A 21,565-nucleotide genomic window follows, 5' to 3' on the forward strand; every position below is an offset into this window, starting at 1 on the left:
AATATCCAGAATAGGCAAATTGATAGAGACAGAAAGCTCATTAGTGGTTGCTAGGGGTTGTGGGGGGCGGGGAGGATGGAGATTCAATGGATATGGGTTTTCCTTTGTGGGATGATAAAAATATTCTGAAACTAGATAGTGATGATGGTTTCACAACATTCAATGCCATTGAACTTACCCTTTTAAACGGGTAAAATGCTCAATTTTATGTTATGTATGTTTTACTACAATAAAAAAATTGTGTGTGGACAGGATTTGATGATTCATATAATTAGAAAGAATGATAACTTTTTTTGTCTGGTTAAGGAAATATAATGAAAAGATGCTCAATCATTCTTAGGTAACACTGAACTCTTCACATTCTTGTTTCTTTTGCATGCTATAGTATACTAGTTGTTTTACAAACAGCTCCGGAAATGGGAGGGACCTAGAGTAGAGAAAATAAATATGTGTTCAAGTTTTACATCTTGAAATCACAGAAAAGACATTACAATATTGGAAAAAGTATGAATTGTCAGACTGTCTTTGAAGTGCACATGTTTAGCTAACTATTGTTTCAATACTTATGTTCTATTGTTGAAATGAAATCTTTAGTGATTTCCTAGGGCAAGGATTATGTATGTAAGCTTTGGAAGAAGGAGAGAAAAGGAGCTATTCAGAAACATATGTACAGTTTTAAAATATAGATTTACAAGCACAAGTGTTTTTGTATACATGAAAGACATCTTCTATGAAATGAACTTTTCATTTTCTTGTAAAGGAAGGCTTAAATGTTTCATTCCTTGTAAAACACATTGAGAAAACATTTGTTTCTGACTGACTGTTGATTAATTCCTGCATAACATGCTGACTATTTTTAGGGGAAGAAACTTTTTTAATGAACAAATTGAGTTCGTATTAATTAGGCTTCATCAGTGTGGCTTGCCCTCTCATCCAATTCTGCTCTTTTAAATTTCCCCAACTGCAGGTTCCCAATTACTAACTCCATCTTGTAAACACACAAGATGTCATATCTCAGCTGCTGTCATGAATGGAGTCTTTAGGAAAATTCTACTCTTGCAGAGATGTTTTTAATATTCCCGTTTCTACTTAGTGGACATAAAGGCTTGAGTTTTTACATGGAAGTAAGCTCTGTTCATCTGTTTAGATACCATTTATAAAAGAGAGGTGGGAAGCAAAGACTGCTTATCAGATTTACCTGATATAAATATCTATATTTTAATTGAAGATATCAGATGAACCTAGTGCAGATATCAATATTTAACAACACAATTTTTATATAGATGATAGAATGAAATATGCTCATATAGTATAGTATATGGCATATATATATTGAATACAGTGTATATATTTAATGAGGTGGAAAAAAAGATCTGATTCCTCTGTACTTTTGGGCAAACAGGAGGATTGTCCTAGTAATGGCCGTATTGTAATGGCCTTGCTTTAGCCAAGGAAATTTGAATGAACATGACATCTAGATGGAAGCATTTGAGAATGAGTGGGCAATTCTTCATCAGCCCTTTCCACTATGGTGCCAATCAGAAACGTTTTAGCTGGTGGAGTCTTCATCATCATGAGTTCTCATTTGAGGACAACATGGAACTGAGTTTCCACTGAACCAAAATGAACACGTTGTGTAAGTGAGTTTTAAACCATTAAGACCCAGGAATCGTTTGTTACAGCAGCATAGCCTCGCTTACACCAATACAATATATTATAGACTTAGGTTTAGCAGCATGTACCGTGTGATACATAACATGTAATATGTATGAGTTTATAAATGTACATGAAGTGCTATGATATATAATAATATATACATATTCCTATATTGTTCTTTCAATAGTAATTTTCTTCTCTCCAAGAAACTGGTGTAACCCTGTACTAGATTAGGGATGTGTTTACTCTGGTTCTTGTCTATATTCTCTTCTTTTGTCATCAAGTTCAGGACAATTCACAGCTCTATTTCTGTGCAGTCGATTCGACACTAATCAAAACGAGACATATTATTTCTTGGTATAAAAGCTGACATATGTATTACGGAGTGTTCTCATTAAGTCTGAAATTTTGGAAATTTAAATCTATAAATTATATCTTCAATAATCTATTTACATTACACTAGCTATTTTCTGTTTCTAATTAGTATTTTGGAAATTGAAAAATTCTGAAAATATGGCTCTGCTTGTGTTTCTAAAAGTCAGATGAAGATGCTTCCTAAAAGTCAGATGAACGATGCTTCACGTGATCTTTTTGCTGTCTCCTTAGGGTTTTCCTGTCTTCTTGGGATTTTTGCTGAAAGTTTCATTGTCATAGAACCCTGCAGTTTTCTTTCATTGAAACATCAAAGTAGTAATTATATATTTATATGTGCAATCTTTTTTTAATTGTCTCTTTCAAGAATTAGGCTGTCACTTGTAGAACTATCTGCTTTGTTTACTCCTTTGTCCCACAGAGGCCAGAACCAGGCCTGCCACGTAGTAGGTTATTAATAACTATTTAATGATAAATGACTGAAAGAACTTTCCAAAGTTGATTTCTTCTCAGCTGTGTATTGTTTTTTCTCCTCCCAGGACCACTTTTATTTACATGAGACTTTAGTGAAAAACCTACAGAAGAAAAAATTGCATGGTTAGTATAAATAAGGCCTCTGTTTTCCCTCCCTCCATCCCACCTGATTTCATCTGGTATATGATAGCAACGTAATTGAAGCATGCATGTGGTTCTGAATACAAATCACATAAGACCATGTAAACCACTTCATTTTGTAACTTTTTTATGATTGTGATTTATGGCAGAGGTGGTGAGACTGGGTGTCAGGAGGGAGTGTTACATTCGTAATTAGAAAGGGAAACAGATGTTGAAGGCTTCGTTTTAAATGATATTTCCATTTTAATAGTCCTTATTGCTCACTGATCATTTTCTGTTTCACCTATTGAAATCCTCCCTGAAAAGATCTGGGTCTCTAGACAATGCTCACCACGTGAGGGCTTCAGAGGAGCGGAGCACTGAAAAATTTTTGATTCATTACACTTATAAAACAAAACTCCCATAGATCCCATGTGTAAGGTCACAGAAACAGAAACAAATTAAAAAATTCTTTTTTTCTTTTTGGAGCCCCAACATTGGATGTATAATCATGTTTACACACTAACTTTTTGACTCTTAAGTTATTACAGAATTTACCCAGCTTATTATCTTGACCAACATCCACTTTGTCCAGCTGATCAAAGGAGAGAAGAGAGAAACCTGTGTCCTAAATCAACCTGACCCCGTTCAAAGGTAAACATTGCTGGGGTAATCCAGTCTGTTTCAGCACACGGAGTTATGCGATGAAAATACCATTTTTGCTCTCCCCACAGAGTCCCCCAAACAGAGCATGGGGCACACAGGCTGATCTGATGGGGCCTGAGCAGCTTTGGTGTACTTCTCTTTTGCTGACGCTGACACTTGGGCAGTGAAAGGATGATCCTGTTGATTTTAGTTCAGTTAGGATTTCTAAGTGAATGGTGTCATTGAATGGAAATTGATATGAAAATAGGGGAAATTTCAGAAATAACTTTAGGCCTATTCATCTCTCCCTCTGCTTCCTTCATGCTGCTCCCATCCCCAGCTTGAATATGGGGCAGTGTCGACATGTCTACCTGAAATTGGAAAGAACTTGAGTGACTACAAATATGTCTAAGTGGAGAGGCTGGAGAACAAGCAGATGCCTGTCTTACCACCTAGAATACATCATGAGGGCAGGCACTGTGTCTATTCTGTTTGTCACTATATCTGCAGTGCCTAATACAGTAACAGGTAGACGGTAGGTGTTCAGTACTTAATTAAGGATTATTAGGCCATCTAACACGTCGGTGACGTTACTCAGTAATAAATGGTCTTTTGCTAGTTGTGAGCAGTGAGTGAAGTAGACCCAGATTTTAGACTCAATAAAGCATTAAAAACGTCTAGATGCAAATCTGCGGGCAAGCTTCTCTTGCCTTAAGGAAGAAACACTTTTTTTGTCTGGTTTCATCAAAGGAAATGATTGTCCACATCTGAACCTGAAGGAGCCAGTCTGCTCCTCCTTCAAACAGAACGCTGTTCTTAGGAAAGAATAAACACCAGCCAGTGAGCAAATGGAGCCATATATGAGATAGGAACTTCAGGTAATGAATTACAGAGATGCCTTGAACAAATCTGCTTTGATGTGATATTCGAGTGCTGGTGGCAATAAGATGTTGGCTAAGCCCGTTTGATAAAGCACATGGAAAGACAAACTTAACCTTCTAGCATAAGAGCCTGTATAAATGCGTGTGTGTGTGCACATCACTCTTTGATCAGTTAATGGAATCCCCACTAAAACACATTTTCACCCCCAAATGGTTGTTAGTCAAGTTTCACCTTTTGCTTTGCATTCTTTCACAATGCCCCTTGACTTCACGGAGTCACTCTCCATTCTACTTCAAAGAGAGGTGTATGTTTATTTTCCCTACTGTGCACTGAAAAAGAAGAATAAAAAGCTTTCAAAGGGAGCATTGCAAATTTGCCTAGAATGTATATCATTGTGTAGAAGAATGACTGTGGACAAGAGCAGACCTGTAAACTCTCAGTCTTTTAAAGGGAGATGTTCTCAATTAGAGACACATCCCAAGCTCTATATCTTTCCATAGGGATGTGTATTGCTCTTCCTCTGAGTAAGGGGACATTTACCAGGTGACACATCAACTTTCAATTAATCAGCACTCCAATTTTTTAGAAAATGAGGGCTTCATTTTATTTCTATAAATAAACTTGAAGAATAAATCCCTAGTACATCGATGACTCAATGCCATAAACAAAATATTTCAGTGCCAACTACATGAAGTCAGTTTCAAACTTGAGAATATATCAAGGCTTCCTCAAATTAGGGTACTGATCTCATTCTTCCCAAGTACTGTCACTGTCACTTTATTTATATTTAGACGCTGTAATTGTAACTTGTGAATAGCTAACAAGAGTAAAGGATCCAGCATAAGAGTGTGGGGTGTTGTTGGAAGATGGTAAAGCTCAAGGTCTTAGTTTCCATATCCTTATCTTTGAATTAATAGAATGCAGATCAAAAAAGAGGCAGAGTGACTTGTCACTGGGGTTCTGAGGAAAAGCCCCTGCTTTTATCTATCACTTACGAAGAAAAAGCACAACTGAGTTATTGTTTAGAGATTTTTTTACTCTTCTTATTCCTATACGGTCATCTGAATTTTTAAAATAGATTTGGACAGGCAGTGTCATTTTTGCATGAGACAATCTGGTGTCTGTCTTGTTTGTCTCACCTGGTGGATCAAGGTCTCTCCATTAGCACCCACACCGCTGTGCAGGGTACAGTGTGTGGCGGCTGGGCATCTGCAGGTGATGGCTTCCAGGTGTTAGCCTACAGGAAATCGCTGAAGGTCGATGAAAACGTCAGAGCTCTAGACATTCAGCTGCAAAAGCTTTGCAGGCAAGGTCATGGTTTGGGTCCTTGTAGCAGAAACCCAAGAGAAACTCTGAAAGTACTGCCCGCATTGTCCCAGAAGGAGAACTGACAGAGTTTGCTCCACTGCAGAAATACAGTTCACACACATAAAATGCCCGCTGCTCCCCAAGGCAAAAAGTAGAGTTTCAAGCGCGAGTTTGAAGGAAAATAAAAACTACCTCTTGAGTGTTGCCTGAGAGCATCAGGTAAATGAGTCTTTTCTAAGAGAAGGCCCCTTTGTCTTTTGGCAAGTCAGCATTTATTCCTTCATGCTCAGTGACAAGAAGTTTCCCCCTTCCAAAATCCAAGCCATCTGTGCTATTAGCAACATAATCAATCCTAGCCAATAAATCACCCCACCCAATGTTCTTGACAACAGAAATTCTGTAGTATGTTAAAATATTATAATAAATGACAGCATAGTATGATCTATGAGGCCTCTTAGTGTTATCCACTTCATCCAGCTGGGAAAATTATGACCTCCAAAATCTCCATAATTTTGAGCACTTATGTTTGTTGAACAGACTTCTAAAAATGCATCAATTTTGTGGGACTTTAAAACCACTCACCCATGGAAGAAGGCCTCAGCTTTTCTTGAAAGAAGACATTGGGATCAAAATGTCTTTTTAATTCTTTCTATGGCCAAGCAGTCACAGAGTTAACAAAAATCAACAACTGGGAAGCTAGTTAATCATGCCAAATGGTATCTTTTAGCAGAAAATAAAAAGTATTTTTGGCATGGCTCATATCGTATATAGTTCTATTTCTTGAGGTCATGTTTTACAAATGAGATATGCTGTCCTTTACTATGAGACTATATATAGTAGCTTGCAAAAATTAAGCCATTAATATCCTCAGTCTCCTTACGGCAAACTAGCTGGGAGAATTCTATTTAAAAAATCCGGAATCAATGTACTGCATCCCCAACCCCCACAATGGCCACGATGATAATGTGTCTTGTGCAAAATGGCACCACATGACTCGTTATGAACCTTCTTGATTATTTCTTCACCAGGCAACTTTTCTTGAAAACTCACCAAACTTCTGTAATAAAAATAACGTATGGTGATACCCAAACCCAGAAATGATATCCTATGTACACTTATGAAAAACCCTAAGGAGACTAGAGGATTAACTCTTATCAGTAATAGAGGAGATATGAAATATTTAAAGGGAGATATAAATAGGAACCTGTAAGCCATCACTAGGCACATAATATTATAGATGGCTTGAAAATTTGTTTTAGTCCAACTCTGGTATTTCCCCTGCCATGGTGACAGAGTGTCAATTATGTTGTACAGGTATGTTGCGTCAGGAAAATATTATTCAAGAGAGAGCTAAAGTCCAACTAGTGTGAAAGATGTTGAAATAACAAACTATTTGGGGAGAAAATTTCAAAACTATAAAATATAGCACAGGTGGTAAAACTGAGAGGAAGCTGTGTTCTTCTGCAAGACTAGTAGATATTTACATACTGAAATCAATATAATTCGTATGTCATATATTATTTATTGTCTAAGTATACACAAATACTTAGCGATATCTACACAGAAAGTCATTCTGACAATCCAGAGCTCTGAAATACATTACATCATTCTAGAGATTTTTCTCTTGAGTGACAAACTGTCTAACTTTTAAAATATCTTCAAAGGATGTTTCTCAGAATAGTCCTGCTTTACTCCAGCATCCTTCATCACTTGTCAATCAATAAATCATTCATTCAATCAATCAATCAATCAATCAGAACTAGGTATTCTCATAAACAATCACTCCAGGACTTTTTCATTTCGTCAACCAGTGAAATTAAAAAAAATACAAATTGAGAATTGACACATATTATATTTTAACATCAAAAAAGAAACAGGGATATATTTCAGATTAAAATATCATCCTTTCCAAGAATGAAGAGCTGGGACCTTACGTTGAGATGTATGTTTACCCATGCACGCACACAGAGTTAGCAGGTCCTGGTGGTCTAGAGGTTAAGATGTGGCGCTGCCACTGCCCGGGATTGTTTCCTCCTGGGGAACCACACCACAGGTTTATTGGGACACACCTAGACCCACCCCTTATGTCTGAGGATGCTGGTGTCTTACTTCAGTGTAGAGTCGAGTAGTCGTGATGACCTTCAGAGATCAAACTATTTACCTTCTGGCCCTTTATACCAAGCATTTGCTGATTTCCGCCTTAGAGTTCTTTTTTACCCTTTCTGTTACTTAGTTAACAACTTCATATCTAGTTCACTGTTTCTTAAGAAATATTAAATTCTCTTTGTTCAAATAACTGGGTGACATTTCTGTTTTCAAACTGATACAATGTGAAACATTTGCAAATTAACAAGAAATTGGCAAGTAAGAGGACTGCAAAAGAGACACTGGAAGGAGGTAAACAGAAAACAATCATAGTTGAAAAGGACCTCCTGAAAGAAGCCAGCAAGTCGCCAGACTCTGGAATTACCATGTTCCTAAATGCTAAAGAAAACAAAATGGAAAGTTTTGTACCAAGGAGAAATGATAAACGGTCAGGAGAAACTTTTTAATTGTATTTACTAAAATCAGATAATCCTGCAACAAGAATATTTATGAACAATGCCATTGCCTTGGAGACAGACACCAACAACAGATCAAAAGAACAACTTTAAAATCAAACAATATTTTAATGAAAATGAACTATGAGTTTATTTAGCATTTCCCTTCACTCTGCTCTAATAATTTTAAATAGATCTCATCAAAGTTGAAAATATGGGCTCAGATTACATCTCCATACAATTTTATGTTCCTTTTCTTTCTATGGCCCTTTTTTTGCTTACAAAAAAATAAATAAAAAGCTGTGTAAGGATGAGAAAAGAAATGTAGGTGTCTACTCATTAGTTTTATTCCATCTTTTGACAGGAACCCATTAAGGATATAACTAGTGGGAATAGAATTTCAACGTGATATTCCATTAGGCAACTTACTTTTGGCTGCTTATTAAGAAGTGTTGTGTAATGTACTGTTTTAATGACTGAATCAGGTTTTTCCTACCTAGTACACAAGGAAAGCTTTCTTGGCTTTCAAAAGTAAATGTCAGTCACTATAGAGAGATCACAGTTTTTCTGCCGTCTCTGGAGATTTTATTAGCAACATTTCTTTTTATCAGAAGTCACTTTTGTAAGACATCAAAACCTTATTAATATTCTTAGCCTTTCAATATTAGAAAAGCCAGCTAGCTCATGAAGATTTTCCACCAGAATTTGTGGTTAAGTCTTCTATACTTTCTAACAGGATTTTACTTTATATGTACACACACACACAGAAAAGCACACATAATATACACACACACATACTTCTCAATGAAAAACAATTTTTCCCTTTTTATTCTGACGTTTCTTAACACACGCTCAATGTAAATTGGTAACTGCTTTGTATTTGAACCCTGACATAGTCTTTAATTAGGAAAAAATATATATGTGTGATAGAAATTTGCATTGAAAGGAAGTGTAACAACTGGAGGAAGCTTTGAACATGCCCTTGGTACTCAGACAATTGAAAAATGATCTGATTTAATGACAGTAAAATCCCAGAGAAAATATTTCTTATGGTATCCTTTTGTATCAAGGCTGCCTCTCTATCAAGGGTTGGACAAATATGGATGGTGGCCCAAATCTGGCCCACTGCCTGCTTTTGTAAATAAAGTTTTATTGGAACACAGCTAGGCCCATTTGTTTACATACTGTCTGTGGCTGCTTTCGCATTGTAAGAACAAATTTGAATAGTTGTAACAGAGACTAATAAGGCTTTCAAAGACTAAAATATTTACTATCTTGCCTTTTGCAGAAAGTTAGCTAACCCTGAACTATACAAATCCAGTATTTCTGATTATATTATTTGACCTCAAACTTTATCTGCCTTCTTTCATTAGTCGTCAAAGAATCAAAGGTTGGAAAATGTGAATTTATGCCTTCCCAAGTCTCAGCATTTCTAAAATGAGCACATTACCTTTGGAGTTCCAATACCTTTGGAATTTATTCCATTTCTGATTTTCTTCTGCTGCCTGTCTTGACGTCTAAGTAGACTCATTTCCTCCTTCTCTCTCATCATCCATATTCCTTGACGAGCAAGTCTTTCCCCTTCCACTCCTCGTGCACCTTCCTCTTCTCTCTATTCAAACTGGTACAATTTCAATTCCTTTTCTAGATTATTGTAGTAGCATCTACTACCCTCTCCTCCATGCTTTACCATCTTCAATCCATCCCCCTCATTATAAATAGAACAATATTTCCAGAATGCAAATTGAACCTGTCACTCTTTTTATACAATCCCTTTATTGCTTTTCATCATCTCTAAGAGTAGTTCTTAACCTTGTTCTCAAAGCACATTGATACGAGAAGAGCTGTTCTATTTTTGTTTTATCTAGATAAATAGATAGATAGAGCTCACTGGAATTAACTGAATTTTGAGATTATTTTTTGATAAACAAGAAAGGATTCTAGGTTATCCTTCTGTTTATCTTCACTCCTTGGTATTCAGAAGTGTTTCTTAAGCAAGAGAAAATGAGACAGGTTGTAATTAGGTCACCTGAAATTATGCATTATAATGGATATGCCCATGGAAGGATGGGGCCCATGGGAATTCTTCTTATGAGAATTGGTGATCTATAGGAGAAGGCCCAGAATCTTAGCATGTAATGGACCCAGGACAACTTTCTCCATGGAATCTCCCATCAATTCATCACAAAGTCCTTCTACCTGTGATGATGATCTATCCCTGGTTCCTTTATCATCCTTTTGTCTTCATTACCTCTCTATACTTGACATGCTGCCTCCTCAGCCTACGATACTCCTTCTCATCTTGATGTTTGATGCACTCCTATTTATCCTTCAAGACTTGGCTTAAATAATCGCTATTCAAGAGCAGTCTTTTCTGGTCTCTCCAGCCAGAGTTATACATCTCTTTCCCTGTTCTCCCCAAATGACTGCTCTGATGACTGCCAGATGTTCCCCTTACAACCTGTGTGCACGATATTCAATTATTATATTGTCTTCCCTCTAGAGGACCTTAACTATGTTTTTTTCCTTTCTTCTTTACATCTACAGTGCCTGGGACCCTGTGATATAGTGGGTGCCAAAGAACTGCTTGTTAAACAAATGGATCTCTTACACTATTTTAAAAAATCAGAGAAAATATTCATGATTATTTCTGCAACTGTGCCCTAGTGTCTCCTCGCAAGGAGTAAAACAGGGAAGAAGCTTCACTCAGACCCAAGAGTTCTGAGTTGGTTGGATGCTTTTTCTTTGAAAGCATTGATAGGTGAATAACCTTAACTCAAACAAACGAATTCTCAAACGATATGATTTCAGTCTTCGGACGGGGACGTTTTTTGGGATAATGGCATTCCTGGCGTCATTGGCATTGAACTGTATCTTCCACCGACTGGGAAGTCCCTGCCCTCTATTCTGTATGGATAGAGTGGCAAATAGAGGGAGAGTCCTGGAGAACCCCATAAGATTACATGGCTGTATTTATATGAACTCCAAAGTGCAGTAGACACCAGATATCAACAGAAAAGTTTTTCAGGAAGAGTTTGAGATGTTGTCTAAAATAAAACACACCACCTCCATCTTTTTAATCATGCACACACCAGCTGCTGAAAATATAATGCTTAAAAAGCATATAACCAGTCTCAAGCCAGTATTTTGAACTTTCAGGAATTTTTTAAAAATCAGAAGTTTTGTTTCTCTATATAATTGTGAAGTCAACCAATTAATAATGAAAATTCCAGACAAGCAGGTTACATCTTGCAGTGTGATATAGCTACCTTTATGCATTTTTTAATTGAATTGACCAGCTATATTTTTCTCCTGAAGTCAGAGTTTAATTAGAGCTCACGGTCTAGTAACAAGAAAATAGCTGATTTTCACCCTGGAGTCACTGTCTGAAAAAAGGAGGGGAAATCCGTTATAGAAATAGTTTAAGAAATTTACCATGAGATAATTCAATCTGAACATGAATTCTTTCTTGTGAGTGAGAAGTTGATTTCTGGATTTTCAATAATGGCACAGGAAATAATTAAACTTGATCAGTGACAAGAATACTGTGAAACTGGCAATGTTAATGGGACTATTTTGCCCTCAAAAGTTCCCCTGAAAACAGAGGGTAATGCCATTAGTGCTGAATTTGCCCACCTGTAGCAAAATCATTTCCTTAGGGCAGAGTAAATGTGAATAGAAACCACAGTGTGATGAAGAAAAAGGCTGGGATGATTTATGTGTGTGGTCTGGCTTGAAAGTGGGTGGCAGAGGTAAGGGAAAAAAAATTAATGACCTTTCCAGGGCTCTTTCATTCCTCTAATTCTATAGAAAGAGCTGTGTTTCGCGGAACTAGAGTGATAAAATGAGGGCTGAAGGAAAGCATAACAGGGATTATTATTAAAATGTTCTCCCAGAGACAGATGACGAATACAAGACAGTACCATGATTTTCATTGGAATGGCATAGATAGTATGTGTTGACAGTTGGATAGGGGAAAAACAGGATAAGGAAAGTCAAATTCTAGGAGCATTTGCCAAAATCCAACAGTTGTAAAAAAAACCCAAATAAGTAAATCTTCTTTATTTTATTTAACTTTAGTCACTTAGTGCTTACTATGTATTAGACACTCTTCTAAGTGCTTTATGAATATCAACTCATAAAATCTCCACAATGATCCTACATGGTACTATTGTTACCTTCATTTTACTGGAGCCCAGAGAGATTAATTAACTTCTATAGAGGCACACAGCTAGTCAGCAGTGAGGCCAGGATTCAAACCAAGGCAGCCTGACTCCTGCTTTTAACCCCATGGATAGCGGACTTCTCCAGAGAGGAAAGGAGTAAGACAACCCCAGGCATGCACAGCATCACTTGTGCACGGTGCTGATATTAACTAAAGAAGCGCCAGATTAACTTTTATAGCGCTAGAGCTTGAAGTTCCTCCTCACTTCCTTCACTGGCCATCCACCACTGATTCTTCTCCAGGGCAAAGAAATAAAGGAAAAAAGGAAAAGAGAAGCAACGGCAAAGTGATCCAGACAATCTGGTGAAATTGCCCTTGACTGAGGCATTATTTATTAGCACAGTGACTCTACTAACAGTGTTGAAAAGAGAATTGCTTTAAATAATTTTCACATTTCATGAAGAAATATTTCTCCAATTTTTTTTTTTTGAGATGCCAACTGTGACTGCCCTTAAACCTTTATCTTACCAAAGGTCCAAGGAAAAGAGAGCTGATTTTCACCCTTTGGCTACGTCTGTATATCATTAAAATATTGTATGGCTCTCCTAACTATCTTATCTGTTCACAGGGCTGCAAAATTCTCTGCTATATAGACCAAGTCAACTTCTTTCAAATCAACTGGAATGGATGGAGCATTTGCTGTGTGTGGGTGGGGCAGAAACCTATATGATTTCACCAATATTCTCTTGGCCACAAACCAAGTGATTTCTTTGCCAGTGACTTAGATAACCCTCTTCCCTGTCCTCTTGCAGCTTCTCTAACATTTTATAAATGAGTTTTAGGAAACTGAACTGACTAATTTAACATACGATTGACTCTGTTCCAGGGCCTCCTTTGAACTTGAAAGATGATTGACTCCTATTGTCTCAGGCAAGTTTCCAGCAAGTCACATTTTTGAGCCAGTCTAGTCTCTATAGTCAGCTAGTCTTGTACTCAGCAACACCAAGTGTTGGTATGGTTCTCGTTCCTTGTCCCTGTAGATACTTCAACACTCAGATCAGCAACCTGTTGGATACATTGTATAGCAAAGCCACTGAAACATGAGGCAAAATAGACAGCAATCTCTGCTACACAGAATTCTAGCTCCTATTGCAAAGTCAAATGATTCTCAAGCAAGGCCTAGGACAAGTACCTTGTAAAGGAAGATGACTGCTCTGTCGGTTTCATTAGGTAAGGAGTACCAGTCAAAACTCATGCCTTCAATTCACTATTAAAATACACTTCTTCAAGGGCCAGGTAAAAGGACATTTTCTATGATGTCTTGCCTCGTCATGCCATTCTGGAATGATCTGTACTCTGTCATGAGTGATGCAAACCAACTGCTATAAGGGTGTAGTTATTGCATGCTAAATTTTATAGCCTGCCAGTGTGTATCAGATTCCCCTCTGAGAGCCAGCCCTGATGGCCTAGTGGTTAAAGTTCGGTATGCTCTGCTTTAGCAGCCTGGGTTCGGTTTGTGGGTGTGGAACAACAGCCAACACCACTTGTCTGTCAGTAGCCATGCTGTGGCAGCAGCTCACATAGACGAACTAGAAGAATCTACAACTAGAACATGCAACGGTGTACTGGGGCTTTGGAGAGGAAAAAAAGAAGATTGGCAACAGATGTTAGCTCAGGATGAATCTTTCCCAGAAAAAAACAAAAAATTCCCCTGAGTTTATAAACTCTGAGAGGACAAGTAAAATATTGAATATAACTTACATATTAAGCCCAGTGCCTATTACATAAAAGACCTAAATACATATTTATCAAATGCCTGATTGATCTACAAAGCTTGTCCTACTTCCAGGTATGTTTTTTGGCCCATAAGTGTACTGACATGCTCAGTGGCAATATTTAAGCTGTTTCCCTGGGTCAGACCAATGAACCATCTTGCCTGCTTCTGTCATTTGTAAAATAAGATATTTAAGGAGTATAAAGTTATAAACAGCTACGAAGGCTGTCTCTTGCTTATGACTCAGAGAAAATCACATCTTTAATAGTAGAGAAGATGCTCCAGGAGAGTTAGGTATCCTCTATTACCGCTCCTTTGTGACTCTAAAGAATTAAACCAAAGGTATTGAGAAATAAACCTTTCAGATCATTAAAGACATAATTTTAAAAGACACTAGAAATTTCTAGTATTTCCAAATCTCTCTGCCTCTCTCCCTCTCTCTCTTTGTTAATGTGGTTAATCATCTCCCAGCTGCATGGTGTAGTGCGAAAAAAGTGATCCTTAATGCTAACAGATCTGAATTTCCATTCCAATTCTCTCACTTGCTAGCTGTCTGAACTTAGGTAAGCTGCTTAATCAGGGGCTTAGATTTTATATCTGTAAATTTGGTATAAAAATGATTCATTAGCATGGATATTATAAGGAATAGATAATATATGTCTGATAATTTCTTCATATTACCTAACACATAGAAATGCAAAAGCCGTCAATTTGCCTTCCCTTTTTAGTTGTAAATGGCAAGTAGAAGCCCTACTCTGTAAAAAACAGTGGGGGTCTGATTTAAACAATGTGGCCATTCTGGAAAACCTGTCCCTAAAGAGAGCAAATTCAAGAGACCCAAGGACTGGAGCCAGCCCACTGTTGGCTTGTCCCTCTCACCTTTATTTTCTTATCTTTGATAATTGAGAGACCATGGTATTTGTCCTCAAAGGCAGGAAGTTTGTACATCTGCTGTACTTTGCACCCGGTCTTTATTGGATTATGCAGCATTAGCTAAATAAACAAGAACTTATCAAACACATCCTCCCCATTGAGTGCAAAGCCAACTGAGTCAGAATGTCATTTCTTTGTAGTTTGACACACCTTCAGGGAGATCAAATACAGAACCACCTTCCAGCTGCAGGTCCCTAAATAGGGCTGACTCTTAGGGTGTGGCCAATTGTGTGGTGTCTGAAAGACTCTTTGTTGAGTCAAATCTCTTACAGGCTGATGAAGGAATTAATGAAAATGAATGATCCGACACCTGCTCAGTTAGCAACAGTAAAAATATTTTAAATATATTTTTATATATTGATATTTATTACTACATAATTATATACTATATAATTTAAAATATAAGGTATAATATATAATAGCATCTATTTGATTATATAAATTATAAACAATTGTATATTAACATAGATTTTAAAGTGTCTACATGTTTATACACACATACACACATACATACTTTTGAGTAATATATATCCTGGTAAATTGGATGATAATACTTAGGAAGATCCAGTGTGGTAGTGTGGTTCGCCAGTAAAATATCTGCTTACACAATACTTCCCTATCTCAGAACACAAGTTTTGATTTTTCTTCTTCTTAACCTTTCTTCTTTCAGTCTATCATCAAGTTTTGAGGATTCTGTCTGTAAAATGTATCTCGTCAACGTGACCAGCACCTCGGTCAAGAAGCCTTAATTTCCCACCTAGTGCATCGCAGTAAATTTCCAGGGAGGTTACTTGCTTCCATGCTTGATTCTCTTCAGTCTATTCTCCACTTGTAAAATGACCTTTCCAAAAGTAAACCAGTTCAGAATAAGCAGGTCACAGGTTGCTTGACTCAAGTTAGGGAATTCACCATCCTCCAACAGAAACGTAAGTCCTCCAATATCTCAATGTCTCATATGCCCGAAGCAGAGGTGGGCCAAAACCCGGCCCTTCCTCACCATTTAAGGCTGACTCAACACACTGGAGGGGACACTTACAAATATAGCCAAGAAACATTTTCATCTCCACAAAAGCATCCTCACCATCATCAGCTGTCACTCTCCATCCTTCCTTATATGATCACTAATCTACTGTCTGTCTGTATATATTCTGTCTCCTATTTTGGGCACTTTATATAAATTGGATCCTATAATATGTGGTCTTTTGTGATTGATTTCTCTTACTTACTCTAATGTTTTCAAGGTTCATCCATGTTGTGGCCTGTATCAGTACTTCATTCCTTTTTATTGCCAAATAATATTCCATTGCCTGGGTATACCACATTTTATTTGTCCATTCTTCAGTTGATGGACATTTGGATTATTTCTACTTTTCAGCTATTACAAATAATGCTGCTATGAACATTCGTGTACAAGTTTTTCTGTGAACGCATGTTTTCATTTCTCTTGGGTGTATACCCAAGTGCAATTGCTGGGTCACATGGTGACTTTATGTTTAAATTTTAAGTAATGGTCAATTTTTTCCAAAGTGACTGCACCAGTTTACTTTCCCATCAGCAGTGTTATGAGGGTTCCAGTTTCTTCACATCTTAACCAATACTTGTTACTGACTGTCTAGTGGGTGTAATGCGGTATCTCTTTATAAGCTTCCCCTTCTTGCAAGGGAACAAACATTAAATAACTATCATTTGTTTTGCCACATGCAACCCAAATTGTCAACAATAACAATAGGTTAGTGGGTGAATTCTGCAGCAGATACTAGGGAAAAAAGACTCCTAGTTATGGTTGGTGGTTTTCCATTGAAGGAATATACGACGTGAAGAACTGAAATGACTAAATGGAAGGCACCTTATATTTTTGCCTGTTCTTTACAAATATTAAGAAGGAGCTCTTCAGCAGAGCCTGATGGATGGATAAATCCTTGTGTTCTTCTTGGTATGTACCTAGAACCTCGGGTCCTCATTATGAAAAGAATGAGTCACGTAAGGTCAGAAAGCAAAGCAACTTCTTTAATTCCTTCTCCCTTATTATACTCAGGAAAGCTGCAAATTTCGTGGACCACTGTGAAATCAACAGATAAAGATGCATGGAACTAAACCATTCCAGAGGAAATGTTCATAGCAATAGGCTGAGGTGAAGACTTCTGCTCAAAAACCATTGCAACTCTTGCATCACGGGTTTCATATTAGGCTAGGGTTGATAGTTGTCAGCAACGCCAACAATTTGACATGTTGCTCCACCTATAGACAATGTTATGCATGACAGGCTCTTTCAACAAAGAGCTGAATTAGTGGTGTCCACTTAAATTAGGGCATAATTCAAATCTCTTATTGAACCACTACTCAATGCAATTACCCAACGCCGGTAATTCCTCAGAGGATCCCATTCTTTGAATCTTCAAGAATAACCAAAATAGGCTTAGATCAATGGATAACACAGAGACAGTGAGTATTCTAGCTAGGCCACATTGGAATGTGTCTCAACATCTAGATGTGACACTTAGTAGACCCATATTTGAAATGGCCCACCACTCTTTCTTAGTCAATATCTTCTGGTGACAAGAAATCCACTCACAATTGTACCACTGAGGGAGGATATTATAATAATACAAAAAATATTGGAACTAAATTATATATGTCAGTTGTCATGGGAACTTAATATGAGAAGACGCTAGAACAACTAATTTTCTTGCCTTGTTTCCGTACTGCATATTTTGCTGTCTCCCTGCTCATTGGAGTTCTGATGTTTTCTTTCCACTCTGCATCTTCTATCCTCTCTCAATATGCAAGTGGGAAGAGACATTGATCCATGTGCAGACCAAAGGGAAGCCTACTGAAGTGTTAAACTGGGGGCAATGGACACTGAGAAGGAATCCAAGGACAAGAACTGCTAATAGTCTGATTAAGAGATAGAGTGAGCTACAACAGGGCCAGTTCTAGAGCAAAGTTACACAAGTATAGAAAGTCTATGGGGTTTTCCTTTCACATGTCGTCTGGTATGTTGTACTGAACCAGGAGTCAAGTCTTAAAGAGACTAATGTAACCCTAGAGATGCTTTCTCACTTTCAGATTTGACATTACTATTTAGGCATAAGTATTCTCGGCCTTTATGAAATCGCTGGATGTCACTTTTAAGTATTGGAGTGGAAATACATGACATCCCTCTTAACTTTTACGAAAATATGAGACTCTTCTGTAGCATAAAAAGATATTGTTTATCTAAGTGGGAAATGAGAGAGATTTAACCTAAATGAATACATATCTTTGCAGTTTTATTTAACGTTAAGATTCTATATGAGACAGAACTAAATGCTTTCTTCAGAATTAGAGCTCTTCTTGAGGGGGTGGATTCACTCAAGATACACATTAATACTCTCGAAACACATTGCCTGTCACTTCTTACTGCTTGCCGCTTAATTAAAAGGGATGTCAGACACTTCTGAAAAGGTTCTGGTAAATTGTCAAATTCAACAAAAGAAAGAAATTTTAGATAAAAAGCACCTTATGTAAATTATGCCTTCCTCCTAGCCCCATTTCTTTCTTTCTTTTAACCACTGTTACCATCATTTTAGGTGACTTTTGTCTGGCATTTGAAAATGAAATGCAATTCTCTTATTTGCTCCTTGGCGAGATTCCCTGAAATGTTCTGTTAAGTGTTTTCAATTATATACCAGTCCCAACAGGATCTCAGTAAGAGGTTTTAAAAAGATGTTTTATCTAGTACGTTATATTTTGCAGTTTGAATGCTATACAAGCTGCAATAAATATAGATAAAATAAGCAATGTTAAAAAATCTTATAGCTATAAATCAATAAATTTGTATACGGCTGGACAAGTATTCCAAAAAGTTTAAGATTTTAAAGGGTCGTTGCAAACACTTGCGTTAGAAATATCAACAAATTTGTAAGCAAGTAAATTGTAAAACATTAAAACTAAAATTACCACTGTAACAACTGGGCTTATGGTATTATTTGGCTATATGTATTTATTTGAAGTTACACAGAAAATAAGTTGCTTATTGGCATTTAACTTGTTAAAGTTATAAGTAGAAAACAAATTCTTACATAACTGGGGACCAATGTTATTTGGTGGAAATTGCACTAGAATAAGAAAGGGAAATCTTGGATCTTCGTGTAAGCTTCACAATTTTCTAAGATGTATGGACTCACAGAGTATTTAAGCATTCTGTTCTTCAATTTTTCCATCTTTTAAATGGGGATAGCAATATGTATCCTGCCTGTCTTATGGAAGTGTAGGAATATTTAAATGAGAAAGTGGATGCCAAAGGCTTTGTAAATTGTAATGTGCTGCATAAATGCAAAGCATCGTCATCATTTTCTCTTCCAGTTGTGATAGATCCATTTCCACTTTTTAACAAATGATAGATTTAAAACATCAGCATCTTCAGCTTTTTTCCAACTCTCTTTGTTACTAAAGTAAACAAAGGAGAATCCTATCAGTGTCTGATTTGGTTGGTTGTGATATTTTTAATTTGTTGTCATCTTTTAATGACTTCATAATGTATTTAGAGACTTATGACCGAAATAAAATAAGTGGGGAATGGAAACAAAAGGCTGATAATAGAAATCTAAGACTGAATTATGATATTTAGCATGAAATGAAGTAGAAAAGTGAAGAGTTTTGTAATTGCATGTCTATTTTAGTGATTCTTGAGATGTTTATAATATTAAGGCACAGTTATAGACTATTTAATAGAAACGTAAGTGAAAGTTACAAATGAACTTTTAGAAACTAAAATCAAGAATTTACAAATTATTACCGTAATTTGGAAAAACGTAAACGATCCAAACAAATCGACCTTTGTCAAATGCCTATTTTGATAGATTAACTAAACTGGGTGTGTTATTGCTGGGAAAACACTCTGCTTGGTTTATTTACAAAAAAAAAAAAAAAGGTAGACTCGTTTGTGATTTGCCATCAGGATAAATGCTGTAATAAGTAATTGTTCTCTGAGCAGTAGCTTCTCAAAAGTGTCATTTCATTCCTTTTTGCATGTTTCACAAATTTGAATATTCCCAAAAGACAGTAGTACGCCTTCAGCATGAATAAGATGATTATAGGATGACAGAATTTTTCTTGAGAGCCATTTCAAGAGTCATTATATATACTTTGTCAACTTGCAGTTGGATGCCAGATGCATTAGGCTATGAGACTACTATTTAAAATAAAACAAAATAAGATAATTATGGAAATTGACCAATTGCAAACTGAAAAGAGAAGTCTGCATGTTATGTTTTTAAAAATTTATTTTTGCATCCAAGAGCATGTGACTTAAGCTTCATGGCTATACCCAAGGAGTTTTCAGTTCTCCTTCAGGTCTCTCACTGATTTCCAAGTTATGAACACTGGGCAGCTACGATGCAATATTCAGGTTCAATCCTGCATAGGTCCCAATAATCAGGCCGTGATCTTTTTCCCCCCAGCTGGCTGTAATGAACAGAAAACTAATACTTACAATTTTCTGCTGTCCCATATTAATGGGGAAATTTCTTGAGGTATCATTAGAAAACTATGCCTGAGGACAGTCTGCTCTTTTGGGAAAAAAAAGTTAACTAACTGACTTGCATTTAGTGTTCAAGCTGTCCATAGACACAAACATTTTATCGCTTTGCACAATAAAATGGAATCATCAGGTGACAATGGATGTCTATCAATTATTTTTCGATGAACAGAAATGAAGCAGAACATTCTATACATATGATGTAACTCCCAAATCTGTTTGAAAGTGGCAAAAGAGATGGAGAATGTTGTTGATTATTTATTTGTTTGTTTATTTATTTATTTATTTATCCTTCTATGAGTTCTGGGCTGCCCATCTGCACTGCTTAGGTTTGGAACTAGAGATCTGGCAAAGCATGAAGATTATTTATTTATTCAACAAATCCTATATACCAGGCTCTGTTCTACACACAAGTGGCATTGGAGTTCATGAGCTAGTCAGAGTGCCAGAAGTCCCTGTTCTGATGGGTTTTATATTCTAGTATAATTGTACTAGAGAAAGCCTTCTCTGAAAAGGTGACTTTTGAGCTGAGTCTTGACCAGTGAGAAAGAAGAGCTGCTGGGCAGAGAGATCAGTAAGTACAAAGCCGAGAGGGAGGAAATGAGGTTGGTACATTTGAGGAACTGAAGGAAAACCAATATGGCCAAAGTTTAAGAGTAAAGGGGATAGTGCTATAAGATGAGGTCAGAGAGAAATTAGCATTAGTCTAGTTGTTTGTGTGAAACACAGTTTTTTTTCACTTTAAAAGTATAAGGGAAAATGTAGTCAAAATAAAATGCAACCGACAATTTTTGCCATCACTAGGATGTTCCCAGCATGCTTTGACTAGCTAGCCTGACATTACCAGCAGATGACAACAGCTATTGTATTAGTATCGCTCTGCCTCTTAGACAGTGCTCTGCCAGATGATTTATGAAATTAAAGGAAGGAAAGGTCACCTGATCTACAGGCCAAAGCTATTGCAGAAATTCTGACGTGAAGAGATATTAAAAATTTTATGTTCTTTCATATAGGAGAAATAAATGGTACCTGGAAATTCTGAGGATTTTCTTCTTAAGGAGAAATTACTCCATTCATCTAGATAATTTTCTATATTTGAAACAGAGTGTGAACCATCAATCTGTTCAGCATTTTTGTCCAGTTCTCTCTCTTAGGTAGAACAGGCTTCTGATTATGAC

General features: G+C 36.8%; 1 long non-coding RNA gene across 1 annotated transcript; it reads right to left on the bottom strand.

The window, feature by feature from the left end:
* Positions 1-1,199: 1,199 nt before the first annotated feature.
* On the bottom strand, positions 1,200-21,548 carry LOC106782296 (uncharacterized). Its single transcript, XR_001379262.3, has 4 exons — positions 21,417-21,548; positions 5,289-5,386; positions 4,381-4,478; positions 1,200-2,603 (listed from the first exon to the last, which is right to left on the bottom strand). It is a non-coding gene; the product is annotated as an uncharacterized lncRNA (long non-coding RNA).
* Positions 21,549-21,565: the final 17 nt, after the last annotated feature.

The sequence above is a fragment of the Equus caballus genome, chromosome 20 (genome assembly GCF_041296265.1).
Source record: "Equus caballus isolate H_3958 breed thoroughbred chromosome 20, TB-T2T, whole genome shotgun sequence".
Classification (NCBI taxonomy): Eukaryota; Metazoa; Chordata; class Mammalia; order Perissodactyla; family Equidae; genus Equus; species Equus caballus.